The 13189-nt window shown below is 37.9% G+C and overlaps 1 protein-coding gene across 2 annotated transcripts in view; it reads left to right on the forward strand.

Annotated features, from left to right (window-relative positions):
* Nucleotides 1-2770: 2770 nt before the first annotated feature.
* Nucleotides 2771-13189, forward strand: part of pdlim2 (PDZ and LIM domain 2 (mystique)) — a 78288-nt gene continuing 67869 nt past the window's right edge. The window contains exon 1 of one of the 2 annotated variants that reach the window (XM_084388452.1): nucleotides 2771-3086. The gene's annotated coding sequence lies outside the window, so the exon portion shown is untranslated. Of the gene's footprint in view, nucleotides 3087-8052; nucleotides 8195-13189 lie in introns of those variants that run through there. The other variant, XM_084388451.1, reaches the window with a different exon arrangement.

The following is a 13189-nucleotide window of genomic DNA, read 5'->3' on the forward strand; positions in this document are numbered from 1 at the left end:
TTTTTCCCCTGAAAATGTCTCCTAAATTGAACAATTTCTCTCAGGTGAATCTCAGCTTTCACTGATGAGGAACGTCTGGATGTGCATGAATGATTACAGTACTATGTATGTTGTATGTTCAGTTCCAATATGTACTGCAATATTGTTTACAGTTGTGCACAGCTCTACGCAAAGGGAGTTTATGTTTGTTGTAAATAAGGGTGTATTTTTTCGTTTGCACAATGCTGTGAACAAATTAGAATTGCAAAGAGCATATGCAGTAAAAATGTGAAACATACATATTCAGTGTCTTGTACTCAGTTGCCTCACTAAATACAGTAATGTGTAACTTTACTGTATTTTTCAAATGGCTGTGCAAATAGTATATAGTGCTGTCTTGAGCATTTTTTTAGTGTCACCAAGATCTGACTTTTTTACATTGGAAAACATTTACAGAGTAAACTGTCATAATGAAAACATCACAAAGCCATTTGACTATCTTGTTCATAAACAATGGTGTCAGGACTTTTCATCTTGATGACACTGACACTTTCATTGACATGAATCCTTGCTTTTGAGGAATGAGCTATCCATTTTGAGCAAGTGACACGCTTTTGCAGGTTATCAACTAGGTTTTGCAGTTTGTACTAATTGTTTTGAGAACTGCATTAACTGTTGTGCAAATGTAAATAGTGATGTGAGAAATGCACCAAAGCGACTGAGAAAAACTGTAACTGCACCTGTTTGAACTCGTTACCTGTATAAAAGATACCTGTCCACACACTCAGTCAAACAGACTCCAACCTCTCCACAATGGCCAAGACCAGAGAGCTGTGCAAGGACATCAGGGATACAATTGTAGACCTGCACAAGGCTGGGATGGGCTACAGGACAATAGGCAAGCAGCTTGGTGAGAAGGCAACAACTGTTGGCACAATTATTAGAAAATGGAAGAAGTTCAAGATGAAGGTCAATCTCCCTCGGTCTGGGGCACCATGCAAGATCTCACCTCGTGGGGCATCAATGATCATGAGGAAGGTGAGGGATCAGCCCAGAACTACACAGCAGGACCTGGTCAATGACCTGAAGAGAGCTGGGACCACAGTCTCAAAGAAAACCATTAGTAACACACTATGCCGTCATGGATTAAAATCCTGCAGCGCACGCAAGGTCCCCCTGCTCAAGCCAGTGCATGTCCAGGCCCGTCTGAAGTTTGCCAATGACCATCTGGATGATCCAGAGGAGGAATGGGAGAAGGTCATGTGGTCTGATGAGACAAAAATAGAGCTTTTAGGTCTAAACTCCACTCGCCGTGTTTGGAGGGAGAAGAAGGATGAGTACAACCCCAAGAACACCATCCCAACCGTGAAGCATGGAGGTGGAAACATCATTCTTTGGGGATGCTTTTCTGCAAAGGGGACAGGACGACTGCACCGTATTGAGGGGAGGATGGATGGGGCCATGTATCGCGAGATCTTGGCCAACAACCTCCTTCCCTCAGTAAGAGCATTTAAGATGGGTCGTGGCTGGGTCTTCCAGCATGGCAACGACCCGAAACACACAGCCAGGGCAACTAAGGAGTGGTCCTGGTGTGGCCTAGCCAGTCTCCAGACCTGAACCCAATAGAAAATCTTTGGAGGGAGCTGAAAGTCCGTATTGCCCAGCGACAGCCCCGAAACCTGAAGGATCTGGAGAAGGTCTGTATGGAGGAGTGGGCCAAAATCCCTGCTGCAGTGTGTGCAAACCTGGTCAAGAACTACAGGAAACGTATGATCTCTGTAATTGCACACAAAGGTTTCTGTAACAAATATTAAGTTCTGCTTTTCTGATGTATCAAATACTTATGTCATGCAATAAAATGCAAATGAATTGCTTAAAAATCATACAATGTGATTTTCTGGATTTTTGTTTTAGATTCTGTCACTCACAGTTGAAGAGTACCTATGATAAAAATTACAGACTTCTACATGCTTTGTAAGTGGGAAAACCTGCAAAATCGGCAGTGTCTCAAATACTTGTTCTCCCCACTGTATATACATATACATATATATACAGAAAAATAAATGCAGGCTTGATAAGCATAAGATACTTCTTTCATAAATAGTAATGTTTCGTAAACATTATAGTAAAGTTATAGTCAAAATAGTAAACTTTGGGACAATACTATTTTTAGTGTTTTTGATAGAAGTCTCTTATGCTTATCAAGCTTGCATTTGTTTGATCAAAAATACAAACAATTTATTTAAAATAATGGCTTTCTATTTGAATATAGGCCTACATTAAAATATAATTTATTTCTGTGATGCAAATCTGAATTTTCATTAGCCATTACTCCAGTCTTCAGTGTCACAAGATCTTTCACAAATCATTCTAATGTGATGATTTATTATCAATGTTAGTTCTAACAGTTTCTAAACAGTTGTGCTGCTTAATATTTTTTTTTATAACCTGTGATACTTTTTTTAAATTCTTTGATGAATAAAAAGTTACAAAAAGAATAGCATTTATTTAAAATATAAATCTTATATATAGCCTATATATATTCTGCATATAGTATAACTATAAGGAGACTTTATAATCTTAATTCTAAATGTTTATAAGAGATTAAATCATTGTATTTTAAACCGAGAATAAAGTACATTTCCCTTTAGTTACCATCGTCAGCAGGTGGCGCACTAGCACTGAGTCTCATAATAATTGCTTTTAAAATCATATTTCTGTTTCATCCCACCTACTCGACCCGCCCCGCGTGCCACCCTCGCGTGCCCACCCCCAGCCTTTATTTTGACAGCAACACGTGGCATGTGAGTGAGGACCGCGCGCATGATGCTTCATCATCTCTACAGCGGAAACATTCTTGGGAAAAGTTTGAAAAAAACCTGGGCGGTGTGGGAATTTGGTCACATGGAGTGCACAGCCTAAAAACTGACGCGCTGAAAGTGTCTCAATCAGTTCTGCATTAGGAAACTGACAGAGTGAGACTGTGCAAGAAGAGCGGCGATTCTCCGCGCTCACACAGAACGCGTGCGTGTTTTTGACGTCATCCGCACAGGTGTCAAACCCAGCGTTGTGATTACAGTCCTCACAACACGCCAACTCTTTACCAGGTAAGCGCATTTTCCCTTAGGTTCTTCAAGTTTATCAGACATATACCGGTATTATGTTGTATTTTTAATATTTAGAAGTGCTACCTATGTTCATACTGTGCATTTGCGTACTTCAGGTGAGAAACATGGCATCAGTTCAGCATCCTTTAGTCTTTCACTGTTACCACTGCAGCAACGCAACTGTTATTGCATCCGGAGTTTTTTTCTCGACAAGTCTAACTATCCTACGCAGAAATTGTCGAAAAACGGAGTGTTTCAGCTTGTTTAAGTGATGAATTGCGTCTAATGTGCCATGTAAATCGACACAACAGCTGTAACACTGCAGCTTGATTCAGAGGAGTATGAGCATGTAGTTCTCCATCACTCAAAAGCCCAGTTTTCAATGGGATACTTTACGGGTTGTATATATATATTTTAGACCAAACTATTGTACATTTAATTAGATAAAACTAGATAAATATATAACTTCATAAATAGATACAAATAGTAAATGGTTCAAAGGTTTCTTTTGTCTTGCACACTATGCTCTCACAAAGACCAAAGAGAACAAATGAGACTATGTGGGTTTTAAACAAGTTGATGGAGGTGGAGGTCCTAGTGGATTGTGAAAAACCTTGGGACACCCTTACACTTTGAACATGACTAAGGAGTTGACTTCAGAATATAACCAGATGTCATTCCATCTAAAGCTTTAAAACGTGTTGCGTTATAATGGACTCGGATTTGAAACAGTAGTAAAGAGAGACTATGGATGTATAAGTATTATAATTTTTTTAAAAATTTGCGTGATAAACATTGAGATTCTGTATGTCAATGTGCACTGCATGTGCTAAGAACATTTCATTTGTTGTGCCTGTGATGCCCACAAATGTTGTCAGGCAGCTCATTTGGTTTTGAGACATAATTTCTTCAATTGACAGCGATGGGAAACGAGTGTATACACAGTTGTTTTTAACTATTTTGAGGCTATGGAATTTCTTGTATTCTGGTTGAGGTTTTACCCCAGGACAGACTGGAATAATTTGGATTCAGTTATGCAGAATAATGTGAAGGGTTACAGCTTAACACGTCAGTCAGGCATCAACACTGTCCAAAGGCGCATGGTATAGCCTCAGAAATGAATATAGATGTCTGGCTTATCGGAGGTTGTATTAAAAACAAATCACCAGTTTCTACCAGCTGCTGTTGTATTGTTGCTATAACACAGCTCTCTGTAGGTTTAAAGTGAGCAGAAAGCAGTTTTGAGGCTGGGCACTGAATGCGAATGATGACTGAGCAGTGCTTTTGAATGGATGGGGGGAAAAAGCCAGACATGTTTCTGTATTCACATGACCAAACCCATTGGAAGTGCTTTTGTACCTCTCTATTGTCTCCACCTGTGCAATTCTTCTCTGTCATCCCTCGATTTTACCTTCTCCCTCTCTGTTACTCCGCTTTACCCAATTTCCATCACCTCAAAACACACATTCTTCTTATTCATTTTTGTTTACGTTTCAATTCAGTGTACTTTTTTTGGCGTGGCAATTAATTGGCACTGCAAACAATAGTGTAAATTTCAGTCTCAGGATTATCGTTAACTACAAAATTTTTCTTAAAGTAAAAATCTGGGTATTTTTTGCCTTCTCTTTTATGAGTACTGTGAATTCCGGACATACTACTTTTGTCACATACTGTTTTTCACCTACTATACACGGGTTTCTTCTTGTATACAAACAATACCGGATGCGCGCGCATCCAGGAGGCAACAAAACACTACCTGTTATGCCGAGTTCTGTAAAAGAACATTGTAATTAACGTAGATTTCGCATTGTTTGTCATTTCTTGTTGACTCAATAATAAACTGCAATTTCAGAGTTGGATCTGTTTGTGTGTTTCATATTAATATAACATTATGTAAAACGTCCAACTGTTTACGAATCAAAATCCGGACATACTGTGATGCATGTATGAATTATCATGTTAGACTAAGTTAGTAAAGTAATAGCCAATGTTAGCAGTGCAGCATCTATAGAGCCCGAATTTGCTTTTATATAAGTTAACCTTGTTTACGTTACTTTGCGACCTGCAACATTTCATGAGTGCACACATATAACGTTACTTTACTGTAAATCAAAGATTTGACGATGGATTATGTGGGAAGCCTTAGTACCTCCGACCGTGGCGATTATATTAAAAAACGTACTCTCAGCAATGGTGAGATCTTGCCGGATCCCTACGCAATACATGACGATCTTTGGATTGTGGGTGACAAGAAGTGGCCAGCAATTGTATGGCCTGATATATATAATTATCTTATTCAGACACCAAGTGTGTATACAAGAGAAATGATTAGAGCGTACAAATCCCTTGATGCATACAACTACGTGCTATGTGGTCATGTGCAGCTCGTCAAATACTTTGATGCTGCACCGGATTTTTGCGTGTTGAGGTCAGATGTGCTCCCTAGTCAAAGGCAAGGCATTAAAGCCAAGCCTTATGATGCCTGGGTGTATGTCCATAAGGGCCTTGGTTACATCCTTACGGCTAACTGCAAATGCATGTCTATCAAAATGTATCTGCAATCACACAAAAATAATGTATGCTAATTCTGCTTTTTGACTTAGCGACAACACCACCACTATGCTACTAGCCTAAACCCTTTACTCCGGTACGAAGACCGCAGGTCTTTTTTGCCTCCTGGTTGCATGCGCAAGCAGTGATGACGTCGCCGAGAAATCCACGTATACAGTAGCAGCCTATGTCTCTAAATCCCTCCCTTTCGTGAACCTACTCTGCTCTGATTGGTCAGACGGTCCAGTTAGTCATGATTGGTCTACCACTTACAGCGCATATCAGAAACGAAACGCCCATTACCAAATCTGAATTTCTGCTCCGGAGGCTTTCTTAGTGAATGATACAGTGATACGAACACGAACAATGATGTTTTTTTTTTTCCGTATCAATTCCAGCGTCAATCCTTATCCTTTTAAAAAGCGTGGAAAGTGGATTCGTAGCGCTGAAAACAGCGATTTCTTGACATTTCGAGAACATGAAACCAAACTCTTCCAGGCCTCAGCTGCAACTAGTGTATTAGGATGGGTCAAAGTAAACGTTCACCAGGAGCCAATGAAGAGCATTGGCTGGCATTATGCAAATTTGTTACATTGTTACGTAGGTATGTAACAGGAACTAAGACTAAGAACTTTCGTCAGTTCAGAATCGGTTCTTTCTTTTAGGAGACAGTAACTTTATGTTGTGTACTTTCTTTAAAACTTTGCAGACCTTTTATATTCATAAACCGCTATATGCTGCATAAAAGGTAATAATCAAAAAACATAATTGGGCACTTTAAAAGTAAGAAACTAAAACAAATAAAAATGATGAAATAAAAAATAAACTAAATAAGAATGTAAAATATAAAAAGACTAGCTAATTCAAAATATCAATTTAACTGGTGATGCATAAATGCTAGCTAGAATGCTAAAACTAGCTCAGTCAGTAGTGCTAAAATAAAATGAAAAGTAACCATACAGAGTAAACTTAAAATAGCTACTGGCATATTTCTACCAATAAGACTTCATTAGAGGTAAAATAAATAATATTTATTATACATTTCATCTGGTGGGTCAGACCTAGACTTGGGACTCGATTCCCACCCAGTGAGCTTGTTTTTCTTTGAGAATGATGCCTCCTTGCTCTTGCTCTCTATGCTGATATTCTCAGTGCTAACAGGCTGTGGAAGACATAACATCCACAAACATGTCTTATAATTGCACTCAGCCTCTGCGCTAAAACCCTGTCAACTGTACAATAAATCAGCCGTGTACAGAGACCACTAAGGCAAGTAGTGCAGTACCGCTTATGGTTTTGATAGTCAACTGGACCACAAAATAGCATCCCATGCAAAACAACAGTTCCATATTCAGATGGTTATTTCATAGTGGGCAGCAAACAGAGCGTTTTTTCTTTGAAAACGGCGGTTCTTGGATGTTTTCAACACGCAGTATGCAAAATGTCGTGTCTCTCTTTGGTTTTGCACCATGTGTTCAAATAGAAAGGAAATTTCACACTCTGATATGATCTGTTATCTGCTGTTGATGATGAAAAACCTTTTTCAATTCATAACTGTCTGACTCAGAAAAGTGTCTCACGCAAGGAGGTGCACGGGCACAAATTTGTCTTCAAGCCTTGTTCTAAAGGTGAATAATCCAGATTATACAAAGGTGCATTCACACATAGGCCTATGCTTTGAGCAAATGAAGCTCGCAAGGAATTTGACAGCAGGATATATCACGACACTCTAGGGATATTTTGTAATAAATCACAAATAATAAATTACAAATGTGAAAATATACCATCTACTTTCCCTTTAATCAAACAGGGTAAATGTTTGAGATTTAGATTCTCATTGACTAAACATCATCTTGCTGTGTGAATTTGCAAGTCGCAATTGCAACATACTTGAACTTTCGAAGACTAGACACTTCTTTGCATGCCTTGCATTTCCTCTTAACTGTGAAGTTAAGTATGAGTGACTGCATCTTTAATGAGGGTGCACAGTTATTAGCATAATATACGCCCAAACATCTCCGTACAAGGGCAAAAAAAAAAGATGCACTCTCACTGAAGATCACACTCTGCATGATGGAGAGTAGTTGTTTCTCATTTCTTCTACTTTCAGTTGTTTGTGTGCACAATGTGGTATCTTGTTGCTGGTTGTCTGTGTCTCTTACCACATTTCCTGTGTGCTGTCTCTGTTTTGTAGCAGTTAAAAGGCTGTCTATGTTCTTATTTAAAGTCTGTGAACAGGATAATATGGTAGTCGTAATGATGGCGTGTCTGTCTGCACCACCACAGTTTCTCTCTTCAGGGAAAAATCTACCCTGTGTTTTCTGTAATTGAACTTGTGCTCTATTCCAGCCATACTTTACCAAAAACTTCTTCTCTTACCACTTCCTCTTCAAAAAGAGTCACGACAGTTTAACCACTGCCTATCATTGCTATTGAGACCGTTCAGATGATCTGAACTCATGACTGTGTCTGCATATATAAATCATAGCAATCCCTTCCTTAAGCTTAAAGGAGAATCCTGCACACTGGATCTGGATTGAGATTTGATCTATATTGTGGTGAGCTCAGTAGTCACTATTGTTTTAAGTTTTAACTTCTAACCCTTGGTATTCAACTTTAAATGTAACTTAATTTGAATTAAATTGAACTTTTAATGTAGTTTAATTTGATTTAAATTTGATTTAGTACAATTACCGTTTTAGTCATTAGCAATATATTTATGTTGTAACGAGAAGTGTGAAATTTGACTGTATTGGTATAATATTTAGGCTACTTGTTGGTATATAGGTTTTGGTATAAACTACTGAAACTTTGCTGTCGTGACAGTCTTACATTATGCTGTCTTGTAAAGCAAAGGACCACCATTGTAGCCTATTAACTAATTTTCTTTTCTTTTTTTTAAAGCTTTATGTGACTTTGTGGCCTGTGGGGAAGAATGTATCATACTTGTCAGAACGTAGAGCTTGTGAATACCTCCTGCTCTTGAGTCATGTTCATAATTTCTTTCTTGTTCTGTTTCTATGACAGCCAAACAAAACACAACAGCCGAGGAGTGAATCCTTTAAGCAACCAAGAATCGAAAATTCACAGTAATTAGCCGATACTGGAATGTGGAATTGTAATGATTCATTAGGTGAAATTTTCAAATACCAACACACAGTCCATTATTCAGACTTAGGTCATGGTTTCTATTGTTTGTCCCCACCCAACGCCCTTTGCGTTCTTTTCTTGTCTACTGTGTTGTTTGATGTTTCTACATCATTAAGATGGAAGGTAGCAGAGTTGACTCACTGACATTGAATGTGATAAGAATGTGAGGAATGTTTTATTTTGGCTTTTTTTTTTAACCAGAATGGGGAGGTGTTGATGTTGCTGTGGCATTAGTGCTCTGCTGTACTGACTGGGTGTGTGTTGGGCAGGTGTGACTGTTAAGCTCACTCATGGGAGTGGATCATGTGAGAAAAAGCACAGTATGTTCATAGGTTTGGTGTGTGCTGCAAGACTAGAATCACTGTATGGATTTGCTTCTGTACTGCTCATTCTTTAAATCTTTTTAATTGTAATACTAAATATGTCCTACGTCTGTAGAGTAATTTTTTAAACTCAGAACACACCCTGGTCACATTGTTTAAAGGTGCTAGCAATGCAAGGTCATGAACTTGAATGCAGTGTACAGTATGTTGCTCTGGAGAAAAGCATCTGCCAAATGTTTAAATGCATTTAGCTGACACACTTTGCAAGTGAGACTTTGAAAAGTCACAAATTAGTCTGTGGTGATGGGAGGGGAGTGTGTAGTTTGTTTCACACTATTTCACAATTCTTGATCCATCAATAGCAAGAGCTAATAGTATTAAGTTAAATATTAATAAATAATGGCTTGTACTTGTAACATCTAATAATTCTCAAATAAACATGGCTTCATGTTTTTCCAGAAATCATTTAATACGTTTAACAGTCAGTAATAAATAGAACAGGAAAAATTCAAGCTATAGAACAAATCCTCTGTTATCACAAAAACATAGCAATATCAAAGCAACATTTTGGAATTGAAAGATTTAATCAAATGCAAAATAAAACTACTTATTGACATAGTCTTCAGTCCCCATTGCATGACTGTCAAATGTAATACATTACTGAAAGTTGGAGTGAGAAGCAGGTCTGTAATTTAAAATAATTTGTAAAGTAATTTTTCTTACTTTAATTATTAATGCTAAACTTGGTGTTCATGTTCAGTTGTAGGGGTTATTAAAGTCTTTAAAGTTTTTCTGCTAACGTCAGCAATGTTTTTAATGTTAGAAAAAATGTCCACTTCCTGAGATGGTCTGAATATGATTTGTTCTAAAGTTAATTTAAAAGCCAAAATGTATGCAAACTGCTCTCAGTCCCAGTGAAATGAACCAAATTAGTAGTGATATCAGTTTGAGTCAAGTGTAAACGAAAAATCCTGGCTATTTTAGAGCAGTGTGAGTGTGAGTGTGAGTGTGAGTGTGAGTGTGAGTGTGAGTGTGAGTGTGAGTGTGAGTGTGAGTGTGAGTGTGAGTGTGAGTGTGAGTGTGAGTGTGAGTGTGAGTGTGAGTGTGAGTGTGCATAGATACTAACTAGCATAGAGTTAGTATCTATGCTAATACACCATGCCATATCTAATTTTGATCATCTCATGTGGTATTGTTATACTGGATTTTTCTTTCACATCTTCCACCAGAATTGTTTAATTGTAATCCAAAACAACTGGAATTGTAATTCCAAAGCAAAGTTTAGGAATAGAGCCTCGCACCAGGCACTCAAGCACCCACTGAAGACATTCACTTCATTGAATCAAAACTGTTATATAACTGCTTCCGATTTAATAACTTTCCCACAGATCCGAATACTGAAATTGGCATATTTTCCCGTTACTCTTGGAGAACAGCTTTTTAGCCCATGATGAGTCACTCAAGGTGTTTACTGTGCGAAAATAAAATAATTATACTTTATTTACCATGTCACAACTTTTTTTTTTTGATTAAATGCCAGAGATGTACCTCAGGGTAAATGTGTGCAAATTGCAATGCACAACAATTGCCTTGGCTGAACTCAACACTAATTTAACTTGTTTAAACAGGATGCTATGCTTTGATTTGGGAGAGCATTATGATGATAACATGAGGTGAAAAACACTTTTTGCAAAAGTATCTTGGATTGTTTCTGATGACTGTAGGCCATAAAGAAGTTTCAGTTGGAGCGGTTGCAGGAGCAGTAATTACTGCAGAACTAGGCGTTCAGACTTAAAGGGCACCTATTATGCCCCTTTTCACAAGATGAAAAATAAGTCTCTGTCCCCTGAGTGTGTATGTGAAGTTTTAGCTCAAAATACCCAACAGATAATTTTTTACAGCATGTTTAAACTGTCACTTCGGGGCTCAGAAAAACGCACCGTTTTAGTGTGTATGCCTTTAAATGCAAATGAGCTGCTGCTGCCGGCACAAGACCCCGCTAAGTGTCAGGACAATCTCATCTCACGCAATGATAATATTAAAACATAAATTCTGAGTAGCGGTGTTCATTTTGACCCGGATCGGACAATAATGCCCACAGAGCCAGAGAATAAATGCTGAATGGAGATAGAACAGGTATAGTTTAGTTTAATTACGGTTATAACTTATTTGTTATCTGTTTTTATCCACTATTAATACAAGCCTGCTGTAGTGGACCCCGTCCAAATGATGTACAAAAATATACTGATGAGTTCAATGAAGTACATCATTGTACATCTCACAAAAGATGAAGCGTCAGTTTTACTCCAGAAAGTCACTGTAAGAGACACCGTATAAGAAGTGTGCATTAAAGTCTCATCCATAAACTCTCTCTCTCCCTTTCATTATCATCAACATACACAGCGAATTACACAAAACACTCATTACAACTAACAGTAAACAAATATATACACAGCTTTTCAGGGATGCTTAATAAACCGGTAAACTTTATATCCGTAAAATGATTCAGATGAATTATAATAAACTGCGCGCTCTCCATTCCATTACTTTCGTGTCCAGTAACGTTAGGCCTATCGCTCCGGAGACTGTAAGCTGGATCACGAACAGTTGGTACAGATCCATCCTCGAGTAACAACGAGAGTAAATAAAGACTGCCATGTTCATTCTTACATCTCATAACAAAACACCTTAATCGCGTAGGAAGCATTCTTGTCTACAGCTGCTCCAGCATCGAAACAATGGCGGACTGTGTGTGTACTCACTCAGGGCGGGTCTATGCTCAAACTGCAGTGTCAGTCAACAGTCGTGGGAGGGGCTTGTGCAAAAGTACGTCACACTGGCCAGATTCTGAGAATGGGTTGTTCTGAGACAGTGCTTAAGATTTATGGGGATTTAAAAAAAAAAAGTACTGGGTGAGTTTTTATCATTATAGGGTGGTTGTGTACACACACACTGCCAACACACATTTATTTTCAAACACCATGTAAAAGTGAATTTTGCACAATAGGTGCCCTTTAAAGCACTAGATATGATGCTTACAGTGAATATATATAGTTAATTTCAGTTTCAGCCTTATTTGTTTCTTTTTAGAGTCTTGAGATCTTCCTGGCTGACCTTACTGTCTGGTCACTTAGTTTTTACTGTAAATGAAGCAGAGTAGGATTTCTGTAAGCATTTCTGAGCAGCATCTGAGAAGACTGATTTGCACCAGGGTGGGAAAGAATTAAAGCTTGACAAGGTTTTAATCTAGAACTAAATGACAAAAAAACAGTAGATGGGGAAATCAAGATAATATGGATTAATCTCACAGAATTTGTATTTTCAAAAAATTCTATTTTGCTTAAAGAAAAGATTATGCATGGTACCATTACTTTCATGACAGTTATGCAAAATTAGCTAAATTTCCTATCCAAATCTCATTTAATTAATGCAAAATAGTATTTGAGTTTTTTCGTTCCTTCTCACAGTTGCCTTTGGCTTGCATGCTAGTGGACAATAGAAGTTACTGTTACTGAACGATGTACAGTGTTATAATTATGCCATGGCAATTAATAATCTCCTCAGTTACTTAGAGGGTTGTGATATTATTGAAATTTTAACGCTATCATTTATATGCATTATTTAACCGTGGTAGTGATATAAACAAATAGCAATTAGGCTTGTCACTACACCAGAAAAAAACTTTCATAACATTACCACATAACAAACTAATACTTCCAACCTACAACTATAAGCAGATAACTTTACCAGTATACATACTGTACTGTATCACAAAGGGCCAGTTGTTCAAAAAGTTTAATCTGGATCAGAATGATCTGGATTTGGAAATCTCATGTTTTGTTATCCAGGATCAGGTAATCTATCTTACTTTTGTGCCGGTTTTTCAAAGCAAAATTGGATTGGATCACCCTGATCTGGATGTAAACTTTTTCCGATTACCAAATCTGGATTACTGGTGCTCTACGGAACCCCCAAAGGGACATGGTCATGTAAAAAATATGAGATAGGGAAAAAAAATATTTCAATGCTTTTGCGTTCTCTCAGAAAAGTTTTGTATAGCGTTCACCAAAATTTTTTTGT

This window comes from Rutilus rutilus, assembly GCF_951802725.1.
Source record: "Rutilus rutilus genome assembly, chromosome: 19".
Taxonomy (NCBI): domain Eukaryota; kingdom Metazoa; phylum Chordata; class Actinopteri; order Cypriniformes; family Leuciscidae; genus Rutilus; species Rutilus rutilus.